We start from the raw sequence: 13064 nt of genomic DNA on the forward strand, positions 1-13064 counted from the left end.
TTCTTCGGACAACTTACTTCTCCGGCGATGACGATGGTCAGAAATGTCAAGAACTCAAGCCTTACTTATCGGAGAAGGTTAAAATGGCATGTCTCAGCATAATACATGGTGCTCGGGGACTAGCTGTGGGGGTACTAACCCCTATACCCTTACGACTAAGCTTGGGCTGGCCCGGATTGATGGGTCTGGTCCACCCGAAAGATGACGTGCGGCCCAACCAACCTGATCGGAGTCCCGCATAAGGAGTCAAGGCAGATTTGGCGATCAGGTAGGATCCTGGTCGGTTAGAATAGGAATCCTTATCCGGCCACATATGGCAATTGTAACTGACTAGGATTGGATTCTAGATCTATAACCCTACCCCCAGACTATATAAGGCAGGCAGGGGATCTCTCTAAAAAACATCTCTCATTGACATACAACAATACAAATCAGACGCAGGACGTAGGTGTTACGCCTTCTTGGCGGCCGAACTTGGATAAAACCTCGTGTCTATCTTGCGTCACCATCTTGTTTGTGGCTTGTGCATCTGTCTGCCGACAATCTACTACCTTGGGCATACCCCTAGGTAGACTACCGACCATATTTCGTCGACAGCTCCCAAGGAGCACATGAGAATCTTGATGATGTAGGTGATGAACCTTTGAGGGAGGCTATGAAGAACTTTCTGGTTGGAGACATCAAGCCTAAAGATGATGAAGATGATGTACAAGTGATTGATCCACCTTCTTCATCAAGTGTGCCATAAGATTGTGATAAAGATGGGAGAGTAGAAAATGAAGATACTCATGTCTTCCATGATCAAATGGTGGTACAAGCACAAGATGTTGATGCTCCACAACCTCCTCCTCAAGTGGTCAATAGAAGAAATACACCTCTATTACAAGATCATCCACAAGATCTCATCATAGGGAGTCCATCAAAGGGTGTAATGACTCGCTCACAAAAACTTGCTTCATTTATTGCTCATCACTCTTTTGTCTCTTGCTATGAGCCTACCAAGGTAGAAGAAGCTCTTCAAGATCTGGATTGGATAAATGCCATGCATGAAGAGTTGAACAACTTCACCCGCAATGAAGTTTGGACTCTTAAAGAGCGGCCAAAAGGTGCAAGAGTCATTTGAACAAAGTGGGTGTTCCGCAACAAGCAAGATGATCAAGGTGTAGTTGTGAGGAATAAGGCAAGACTAGTTGCAAAGGGGTTCTCTCAAGTTGAAGGATTGGATTTTGGAGAGACCTTTGCACCGGTTGCAAGACTAGAAGCCATTTGTATCCTCCTTGCATATGCATCACATCGTGAAATGAAATTATATCAAATGGATGTGAAAAGTGCATTTTTAAATGGCTTTATTAATGAACTAGTCTATGTTGATCAACCTCCCAGGTTTAAAGACCCTAGATATCCTAATCATGTTTATAGGTTGTCCAAGGCATTATATGGGCTTAAGCAAGCCCCAAGAGCTTGGTATGAGCGCCTTCGGGACTTCCTCATTGAGAAGGGCTTCACCATCGGGAAGGTTGACACCATACTATTCACCAAGAAGCTTGATGGGCACATCTTCATTTGTCAAGTGTATGTTGATGATATCATCTTTGGATCATCAAATGAAGATTCTTGCAAAGAGTTTAGTGAATTGATGTCAAAGGAGTTCGAGATGTCAATGATTGGAGAGCTTACATTCTTTCTTGATTTTCAAGTCAAGCAAATGAGAGAAGGGATTTTCATCTCTCAAGAGAAATATACAAATGATCTTCTTAGAGATTCAAGATGGATGAATGTAAGCCAATCAAGATACCAATGCCAACTAATGGACATCTCGACCTAGATGAGGGAGGTAACACGGTTGATCAAACTATCTACCACTCTATGATTGGTAGCTTGTTATATTTAACCGCATCTAGGCCCGACATTATGTTTAGTGTGTGTATGTGTGCTAGATTTCAAGCTAATCCTAAGGAAACTCATTTGATTACCGTTAAAAGAATCCTTAGGTATCTTAAGCACACACCAAGCATTGGCCTTTGGTATCCTAAAGGAGCTATATTTGAATTAGTTGGCTATTCCGATTCGGATTATGCCGGTTGCAAAGTTAATAGAAAAAGCACATCCGAAGGGTGTCATTTGCTTGGTAGATCACTTGTGTCTTGGTCCTCCAAGAAACAAAATAGTGTGCCCTTGTCCACTGCCGAAGCAGAATACATTGCCGTAGGTGCTTGTTGTGCACAAATACTTTATATGAAACAAACTTTGCTAGACTATGGTGTAGTTCTAGAAAAACTACCTCTTTTGTGTGACAATGAAAGTGCAGTAAAACTTACAAATAATCCGGTTCAACACTCTCCGACCAAGCACATAGATATCCGCCATCACTTTCTTAGAGATCATGTTGCTAAAAATGATATATCATTAGAAGGTGTAAGGACCGAGGATCAATTGGCGGATATCTTCACTAAACCGCTAGATGAGGCCACTTTTTGTCGATTGCGGAATGAGCTCAATGTTCTTGATTTTAGTAACTTCACTAGAAAATGAGCTTGTGTTGTCCCTTGCATTGCATTATAATATACAACATGTTTAATTTTTGGTAAAGCATATAGGGCTTGTCTACATGGTTAAGATAACCACCGTAAAGCGTGTGAAGAAGCTTAACCTTGGATCAAACTTGACAAGCAACTAGATTTATTTTCAAGTATTGCATTGCATATGCATGAATGTTGCTTTGTCGTTTATCTTCAATTGCCCTCTTATTGCTTGTTTTCTTAAAAAGAATTATAGCCTAAGGCAAAATATTTTTGAAAAACTTGAGGGTTTGAGAGAGGTCACTCACATCAGCCCTAATTGGTGTTTTTTGGATCTCATTGGAGTTGGAACTTGATTGGGAACAGGCAACACGAAGGACTTTGAAGATTTACTGGAAAAAGGGTGATCGGACGCTGCACCGGACTCTGATGTCCAGTGTCCGGTCAGTTCATAGGAGGTGAACTACTGCTGAGAAGGAGTGACCTGATGCTGAAATAGTGTTCTCCCAGCATCCGATCAGATGGTGATCCAGCGTCTGGTCGATCAAAGATGATGAAGGCAGCTTACACCGGACTCTGGCTACGTCCGATCGGTGTTCACCGGACGTGTCTGGTCATGATTCCAGGGCATTTGGACCTCTCTGGAATCGACCGGACGCTGGGTGGCAGCATCCAGTCACTGCCACCGGAGCATCTGGTCAGTAGGAAACGTGTGTTTTTAGGATTACTTCTCCATTTTTAGGATTACTGCCCCACACTCATGCCTCCCTTGCCCGCGTCTTTGCACCGCCGCTCTACCAGTGCCACCACGCTCACACCCCATGCTCATGCCCCCCTACCTGTACCCAGCATCGCCGCCAGCACCATGCCCTATCGCGCCACTGCTGCCCTCAACCAGCACCGCTGCCAACACCGCGCCCCACCATGTTGCCACCTGCCTGAGCTCCTGCGCAAGCCCGTGCCCTGCCCAAGCTCTAGCGCCGCCGAGCCCTTGTTCTAGTGACCGTCGAGCTCTTGCCCTAGCCCTCGCCCGTGCCCTAATCCACTGCACTACATTGCATTGCTCGGCCACCGCACTTCGTCGGAACCCTAATCACCTGTTGCTGACCCGGTGGTCCCCCTATCCGTTCCTCTTCTCGTTGTTTCACCGGTTTGTTAGGTAGCAAGCCCTCGATTCTAATTTCGCATCTAGTTGCTTGCTTTCTTAGGGTTTTATATCTCTAGATGAATAATTAAAATTATTTGTATACCCTCTATTGTATCGTGCAGTGAGTCGGTGCCGTTGTGGTCCTATTTGCAGTTGTTAGTCAACTTAGGGCCAAGCTCGCGAGTACGTATCGAGGCCAAGCCTCGGAAGTGATAGTTGGCAGTTGATCTTGATCAGTGGTAGTTGTTCTTTTTAGATCCATCAGATGGTTCATGTCAAGAATGTTGGAGGAGGTCCTAGTGATGAGGATCCGAGACACCCGCCTCGCTTGCCTACAGATCCAAAAGGCAAGGCAACGAAGAAGCTTGCCACAAAGAAGCAAAAGTATCCAGATGCAGATACAGCTAGAGCAGCCATAGTTGTAGTAGCAGCAGAGCGTGCAGAGGCAAGAGGTGCTAGGAGTGGAGTCCAGATCGCAGATCAGCTCTCTCCTTCTAATAGAGCTGCACTAGAGTAGGTTGAGCGCCGTCATGGTGGTCCAGCTGGGACTAGTCATGGTTGTGGGACGATGAGTTGTCTTGGATGAGAGTCAGCCTTAGGAGGGGTCACAATAGGAGCCATAGCTAGTAGCGTAGACTCAGGAGGGAAAGCAGGCCATGGAGACAAAGCATGCACCTCAGCCATAGCTTCATCGCTCTAGACGTACCCGTGTGCCAGTCACTCTGAGGTCAGAGACTCAGTGGAGGGGTTCATGTCCACTGCCTAGACCATAGGGTCTGCCCCTAGTGACCCACTTAGATTTGAGGGCCACCACGGCCAAGCAGGTTTAGCAGCTCAGATTTGTGGGTTCTGAGCAGTGGTTTCCACCGAGGCAGGATGAGCATGCTTTAGAGGGTTTCTACACATCTCTATAGGAAGATTTCTATAATGCATATCTTAACAGTGGGGCTGTATTCAGATCTCAGAGCGTGTGTAACATTGAGACCATTGTAGCAGTAGCTAGAGAGCACATTCGCCCCTACCTATCTTACCTATCAGGGCTGACAGACTTACTTGGACGGATAGGCTTATATGTTCCATTTGGGTTCATCAGTTCTATGCTTCTCTCTAAATTGACCCACAGCACAGATTTATACACTTTGCATTCAGTGGCAGAGATTATAGGCTGACGAGCACTAGGGTTAGAGAGATACTCAGGCTTCAGGAGCAACTCGTCTGGCTACATGAGGTTTGCTATGGACAGATAGCGCCCCCCAAACGCCCTCATGGTGGTATGGTGGCCCCTACAGATCTAGTCTGCCACTGCTTCATAGAGCCATTCGGTGAGGGTCTAGCAGGACACCTAGTGATCTCACTCCCACTGCTAGAGTGCTTGATGCCATTATGAGGAGGACACTGCTTCCAAGGATGGGGTATCGCGAGGGCTTGACTCGCATATAGTTGTGGTTACTGAACTCTTTGATGCAGCAGACAGTGTTTGACATTTGGGATCTCCTTCTATCAAAGATGGAGGATACTATTGCAAAGGGGTTCAGGGGTCACAGGCAGCTACTGTATGCTCACTGGATTACTTTCTTGATCCATAGGGCAGTTACTGTGAGGCCACTAGAGATGCTAGCAGAGTATAGTGGTGCTACTACAGAGTTCCCTGCATACAACTTGACTCAGATAATCTACCATAGTGTAGTGAGGACACCTAGCCAGCCGAGCCAACATCTAGAAGTGCCAGAGACTGTAGCTCAGTAGGATGAGACTATCAGGGGCATAGCAACTATAGAGGAGGAGGAGCTTGATGCTCAGCAGGAGGGGATGGTCGAGAGCGACCCCAGTGATAGCTCAGATGAGGACTATTGGAACATTCCTCAGATGCCTCCACATCAACATGACCATGAGGCTGGTAGCTCTAGTTCAGCTCCACCTGCACCGTAGACAGACCTCGCTCTACTTGCCATACTTAAGCGGATGAGGCAGGATCAGGCTCGCCAGGCTCAGGAGACTGCCGCCACTTTTGCACAGTTTCAGACTCGGCAGGATGAGTTTCAGCGGTAGCAGTAGGCCATACAGCAGCAGCAGCAGCAGGCCATGCATCAGTAGCAGCTCCTCATGTAGCAGCAGCTCCTTGGATTCATGCAGCATGTAGTGACAGCTATTTGGGTTCCACCGCCACCGCCTTCACTCCAGATTGGTTAGCCTGCCACCACTTCTATGACTCCAGTTTTATAGCCTAGTAGGCTTTAGAGTCAGGGATAGCCACCAGCATAGTTTGCTTCACCTACAGAGTAGGTGTCCTAGTGCTTTGCTTCATCTGTGTTAGCCCCACAGTTCACACCTCTCCAGATGGGCTTCACACTGGCTCAGACTTCCTCGCTACTAGTGTAGATACCTCAGTCTCTAGGAGTCTTGGAGCGACTTTCAGTGAGTTGACAGGGCAACCTACTCCGCCATATTTGCATGTCCTAGGTCCTTCTATAGTTGCACCTATTACCAAAACTATAGAGATGCTCCCTTCCTCAGTGGCATCATCAAAGCCAGCTACTCTAGTCATACCTGCACAGTCTACAGCAGTTCCAGTTGTTGATCCGACCCAGACCGCTTCAGCATTGCTTCTAGCTATAGAGGGTCAGACTGCTCAGAGCTCTGGTTTAGATGATGATGGCACTCAGTTCCAGCTTGCTCCTCGTACCTTAGTGCCCGACTCGTCCTGCTGCAGCCCCACCGACCGACCCTTAGGTTTTGGTGTTTGACACCAAAGGGGGAGAGGGATCGAGTATGTTAGTCTTAGGGGGAGCGACATATCTAGGGGGAGCTTAGTTTATCTATTAGATTATCTATTACATTTAGAGTTTTATCTGTGATACACTATTATGCATTCGTGTGTTTACTTTTATGCATCAAACTATATTTATGTGATAGTGATATCTACGTGATCATGATATATGACATGTGTGCTCTCTACTTTGAATTATGTATATGTCATATCACTTGTGCTATGCTCATTTGCTTTGCTTCCATGTTTTACTCCGATGCAAATGAGCTTTATTACTTGTACTCATGCTTATTTTCATATCTTTGAGTACATCATGTTGGCTTAGGGTCATATAAGCTTGCCTAACTCTTTTGTTCTTATTATCAAAAGCTTATATGAACCAAGCAGGCTAAAAACCTCAACTCTTTCACATACTCGAGGTGGTATTGTCATCAATCACCAAAAAGGGAGAGATTGAAAGCATCTAGGCCTCTAGTTGGGTTTTCGGTGATTAATGACAATACGTGATTACTATGACTAATGTGTGTTTTGCAGAGGCAATTAAGTTAGGTCATGGTAATGGAGATCGATTGGGCTATCATGGTGGTCATGCCCCTACGATGGAAATCGTTTCGGTTTTCAAAGGATGGACTGACAATGGTTAAGGAAGGACTAGTTCTAAGTGTCGTTTGGTGTTGAAGAGACACTTAGAGTAGTTTAGGACCTTGTTTTTCCTTTGGCTATACTATTAAGGGGGGTATGGATAGGTAGCTTGACCTAGGTGAGTCTAGTGGGTTAGGATGTGGTGCACACTTGCTAAACCTAGCATTAGGTAGCTCCTAAAAGCCCTTAGATCCATTGGAGCAAACTTCATTCATGTACGATCGAAAATTGGAAGTGAATGGAGGGTCAAATACTGACCGGACGCTAGCTTCAGTGTGACCGAACGCTGGCATAGAGTCCGGTCAGTTCATTTGATCAAGGTGAAGTCGTATGGAAGTGATCGGACGCTGAGAGGTGAAGTGACCGGGCGCTGAGGGCCAGTGTCCGGTTGACTCCAGTAAGGTTCTAGAGAGGGAAAATCACGACCGGACGTGTCCGGTGTCCAGCGTCTAGTCACTATTTGATCACTGGAATTCAGGGTGAACTGACCGACGTGTCCGATCAACATGACCGGAGCGTCCGGTCAACATGACTAGAGCGTCCGGTCACCTCGTAGCGGCACATAACGGTTCGTTTTTCAGCCCATGTTATAAATACTTCCTCCATTCGTGTGTGGGGGTACTTTTGCTCATTTTAATAGCTGAGAAACACCTTTGAGAGTGCTGAGAAACACGTTTGAGAGTGCCAAGAAGAGCAAGGTCCTAGTGAGGTGATTGAGATTTGAGAATCCCAAAGAGAGCCCTCATTAGTGAGATCAAGAGTAGCAAAGTGTGCATCCACCCTTCTCATTAGGCTTGTTGTGGTCAAGTGAGAGTTCATGCTTGTTACTCTTGGTGCTCGCCATCACCTAGATGGCTTGGTGGTGATTGGGAGCATTGGTGATCATCCGACGGAGCTTGTGGATGACCCAACTCAAGTTGTGAGTGGTTGTGGGTGATTCACCACGACGGAGTGTCAAAGAATCAACCCGTAGAGAGCACTTGATCCTTGTGCGGATCAAGAGGGAGCTACACCCTTGCAGCGGGTGCTCCAACTGAGGACTAGTGGGGAGTGGCTGACTCTCCGACACCTCAGGCAAAACATCGCCGTGTTCCTCCTTCTCTCTTTACTTTGAGCATTTACTTTGAGCAATTCAATACTTGTCTTTACATTCATAGAATTGCCATGCTAGAGTAGGATTGGAACTTAGGTTGCAAGACTTTTGTGTGATAGAACATTAGAAACACTTTCTAGGCACAAGGGGTTAATTGGGCTAACCGTTGGATTTAATTATTGTAAAGAAATTTAGAATTAGCCCAATTCACCCCTCTCTTGGGCATCTTGATCCTTTCAAAAGCTCAAATTGCGTTCATGTCCTAGGTTCAAACCTCGAATTGCATTTTTTCTAGACAGAGGGAGTACTCCCTCTATTCCCAAATTATTTGTCGCTTTTGGTTTCCGTGCCACAAGTTTAACTTGATTCGTAGAAAATGCATGCACTATTTGTATCTTTAAATAAATTTATTAAAAAACTAGATTCAAATATCTTTCCAATGATACCAATTATGTACCATAAATATTAATATTTTTTAATATATATTTTGCTAAAGTTATTTGTCGAGAAGCGAAAACGATATATATTTTGGGACGAAGGGAGTAGTTTCTCTCTCAGTCTCACTCACCACTTTCTCCCACCTAAAAGATGGCAGCGTGGCTGAGTGCGTACCCTCTCATGGACATCTCATGAAACCCTAAGCTCACTCCAAAAATAATCCATAAAATTAACTACTCAAGAGATGTTTGTTTGAGAAACCACCACATTATGTCACCAGTCGTCATTTTGACCCTTTGGGTTCTTGTAGCTTTTTTGTTTAGTCTAAACTTCTTCTTTTTACTATAATCGACATCTCTCTTGCCTGCTCATTTAAAAAAAGAAACCACCCCATTCTAAATAAGGTTGTAGTGTATTATGAATTTATCTAATAAATTTTAGTGGAAGCATCTCCATTCCTCATGTTTGTGCGAAGAGCATCCCTAGCACCCTAGCAAGATTGAGAAGGAATAATCTCCTTTCCCTATAACCGACAATAAAGGGATTTGAAGGGAAAACCTAGCTCTAGCATATCATCCCTTCCCTCAATAACATGGCTACACAAGCCAAATTATAGAGCGCAAATTACTTAGCTACATAAACTAAGCAATGCAACTAACAAGGCTACACAAGCCAATTAGTTACACAAGGGAGCTACTTCTATGCTACACAAGCAAGAAGGTAACTAGCAAGCTACACAAGCTAACTAATAACAAGAGCAACTACACAAGCACAATGTATATAAATATAATTACAAGCTTGTGTAAGGGTAATGCAAACCAATGGGAAGAGAAGGATGACACGGTGATTTTTATGCTAAGGTTAACTTGGTTGCCACCAAGCTAGTCCCTGTTGAGACAAGCTCTAAGGTTGCCGCCGGTCCTCTTGCTAGTGGTGATCCGCAAGTCACACTCTCCCACATGGGGTGCTTACCACAAGCTCTACCACAAGCTCGAGTGACACGGTTGCCCTTCACGTCTCGCTCTACAAGAGTTGCTATTCATGGCTCCCATGGGGTGAGCACAATACCCCTCACAATCTCTTCTCTGGAGCACCGCACAATCTTCTTCGCATGCTTCAATGGAGACCACCACCAAACCATCTAGGTGGTGGCAACCTCCAAGAGTAACAAGCACCACCGGCTTGCAACTCAATCACCTAGTGCCACTCGATGCAATCACTCAATGCAACGCACTAGAAATCGCTCACTTCACAATTGGATCACACTCTTGCAAGCCCAAGTGAGTGAGAGGGCTCTCAAACCAAGCACACACAAAGGCAACCCCAAGGTGCTCAACCTCAGCCAAGCCCAAGCTCCACCTCTATTTATAACCCCATGGCTCAAAAGAGCCATTACGCCTTCACTAGAAAAACACGGGGCGACCAGATGCGCAGGTCCAAGTGACAGAACACGCCAGTCCTTGTGTCCGGTCGCTCTAGTGATGCCACGTGTCACTAGCTGTTTGAACTAGCCATTGCCGCCAACGGCTACTTCACGCGGCGCACCTATAACCTCTGATTAGACATGTTGCTCAGCTTGACCAGACTCACCACGCCTCAATGTCTAGACAACAATAGAGAGTTCCCAGAGACACCAAAACATGATCGAACGCGTCCATCCACCAATGATCAGACACACCACCGCATTTGCTCCTTACTATGCTCGCACAGGGCAATGACGTCAACGTACATCAGCGACAACCTGAGGCACCCTATGCCCATTCGGTCGCGCCTTAACTCTTGCGTCCAATCACCACCATGCACTACGCCTTCTCTGCATTGTGTGATCGGACCCCATGCCAATGTCTGATCTCAGCGTTCGATCATGCAGCTAAGGCTAGACCGAGAGCACCACCAACTGAATGGACGCTCTCCCGGTAGAGTCCGGTCCTGCCGAGGCCAGCGTCCAGTCACCTCTAGTGACCTCTTTTTGCCTCCTTTTCTTCACCGAGATGATCCACACCAACTCCAACTTCTTCTCCTTTGTAAATGTGCCAACACCACCAAGGGTAGAACACCTTGTGCATGAGTGGTACCTTTTCACAAATATTATATCAAAGGATTAGCTTTCTTTTCACCACTGCCACTCGATACTAGTAACAATGCAAAGTTAGATCACTCGAGTGGCACTAGATGACCAATATGCAAATAAGTTTGGCCCTCTTAATAGTACAGGCCATCTATCCTAAATCTGATCATAAACTTCTCTACACACCTATGACTAGCGAAATGAAATGCCCTATAGGTTATACCTTTGCCTTGCGCATTCCATACCATCTCCTTCAATGTTGATGCAACACATGCACCAACCAATCACAAATGATATGATCCACTTCATATCATCACATGACCGTATTGGTTCATCGATCTTGACTTCACTTGCTCTTCACCGTTGCTTTCGGTCCATCGGCGCCAAGTCATCACTCAACTTGCCCTCCACATTTACAACCGGATCCATCAAGCCAAGTCTTGTCTTGATCTTCTCCACCTTAGTCACATGACTCAATGTCATGTCTCATATGCAATGAGCTCCTTCATCATCACATGTGTAGGCTTTGCAACAAGTCCAAGCCATTTCACCTCCATGTCAAGTATTGCTCACACACATATACCTGTGGACTAATCACCTGTGTATCTCACATTTAAACACATTAGTCCACCTAGGTTGTCACTCAATTATCAAAACCAAACTAGGGACCTTTCAATCTCCCCTCTTTTTGGTAATTGATGACAACTCTACAAAGATATAGAAATTAAGCACTTTTGGATTCATGTTGCTTGCCCAAGCAATTTTACCACATGTAAATGATTTTGTACAAGTACCACAAACCCGAATTGATAGTATTAGCTCCCCCTACATATGTGCTAGAGTGTTTGGATTGAAGCTCGCACATATGCATAGATTGGAATTGTGGGAGTGTAATTACTACCAATGATGCTAAGGTGTAAAGAATTAACCTTTAATGCGTGATACCAATCGAAGTTGTACTTTTAGCACCATCCTTAGCACCATGAGTAGCTAGATAACAAATACACTAGAAACCCCATGAGATCAACATTATAGGCAAGGTTCTAGTACCACGTGTAGAAATACAAGTCTAGCTACCATCCTATGCATGCTAGTTTTCATTTCATCAATCAAATTCTACAACTAGCATATACCATACAAGCATGAATATCAAATTTTAAAACTTATGCAATGCAAGCAAGCACATGAATATGCACATCTCAAATGCAATCAATCAAAGTGCACATCTAAAATCATGTAGATGTCCAAAAATTGTGAAATAAATTTTGTTAGACTCCTGAAATTCTTCTCTATCTATTGGTGTATTTGTTTTGTGCAAGTATATGTTGACTTTAGGAGCCATTAAATTAATTAAGGATGCTTAATATTATTAGTTTAAATATTGTGGGATTTTTTGTGGCAAAATGGTGACTAGCTTTAGCTTTGAAAATTTTACAGTAGCTTCATTGTATTATTATGTGCTCCCTAAAATTTTTGTGGACCTAGAATAGGCTAAGCACTAGGATAGTTAGGTGCTCCTTGCTGTAATATAAGTTAAATCGCTAATAAGAGTAAGATTACATTTTAGTTGCTAAGTTAATACCTGTTAGATGAATCCATACCTGTTTTGGTGGAAATGATAGGTAGTTAGTATCTTAGTCATTAGAGCTAGCTTAGTAGCTTGGTATGCGCTATTCTTAGTTTAGGAGTTGTTGTTGCCTAAATGCTAAGTGTTGCATCATCATCATATGCATGTAGAGAACGACTTGGCGGAGCGTAATCATATTTTTAAGAGTTGCGGTTACCATTGATTAATTGCGTCTCTGCGTTGCATCCACGTATGTCATAATAGGAACAACGATGGATCGTGGAGATGATCAAAGTAGCGGAAAAGATGGCGCCTTGATGATCATGTCATAATGATGGAATGCTAACTTTTGGTTATATCTTACCCAGACAAGCCCCGGTGCATAACCCCTATTATTCTACACTTTATCTTATGCTTGTGCATTAAGTTTTAAGGAGTTAAATGAAAACCACTTGCATATATATATCTTTATCCTATGAGTCCTACTAGTATGTTAGGATCGTGTAGATTGCTATGCTATAGAAGCCGGTAGAAGTCGAGTGATTACCTATCACTCGTGAGAGATAGGAAAGATATTATTGTTGTTATTATCTTACTATCACATGAAATATATATGAATGATAATTGGAGACCAAGCGAAATGGTTCTTTGGATCTGGACTTAGTTAGGCATTCGAGCGAGGCTCGGATTGCACTTGTTCCGCCTGTGTCGATTGAGGACCGTCTGTTGTTGTGGATGGTAGTTAGGTCACAGACTTATTATCCTGAGCACATACTTGCTTATGGGAGCAGTAAGGCTCGTTGCTCTCTTATCATGATTTCCG

The sequence above is a fragment of the Miscanthus floridulus genome, chromosome 8 (genome assembly GCF_019320115.1).
Source record: "Miscanthus floridulus cultivar M001 chromosome 8, ASM1932011v1, whole genome shotgun sequence".
Classification (NCBI taxonomy): domain Eukaryota; kingdom Viridiplantae; phylum Streptophyta; class Magnoliopsida; order Poales; family Poaceae; genus Miscanthus; species Miscanthus floridulus.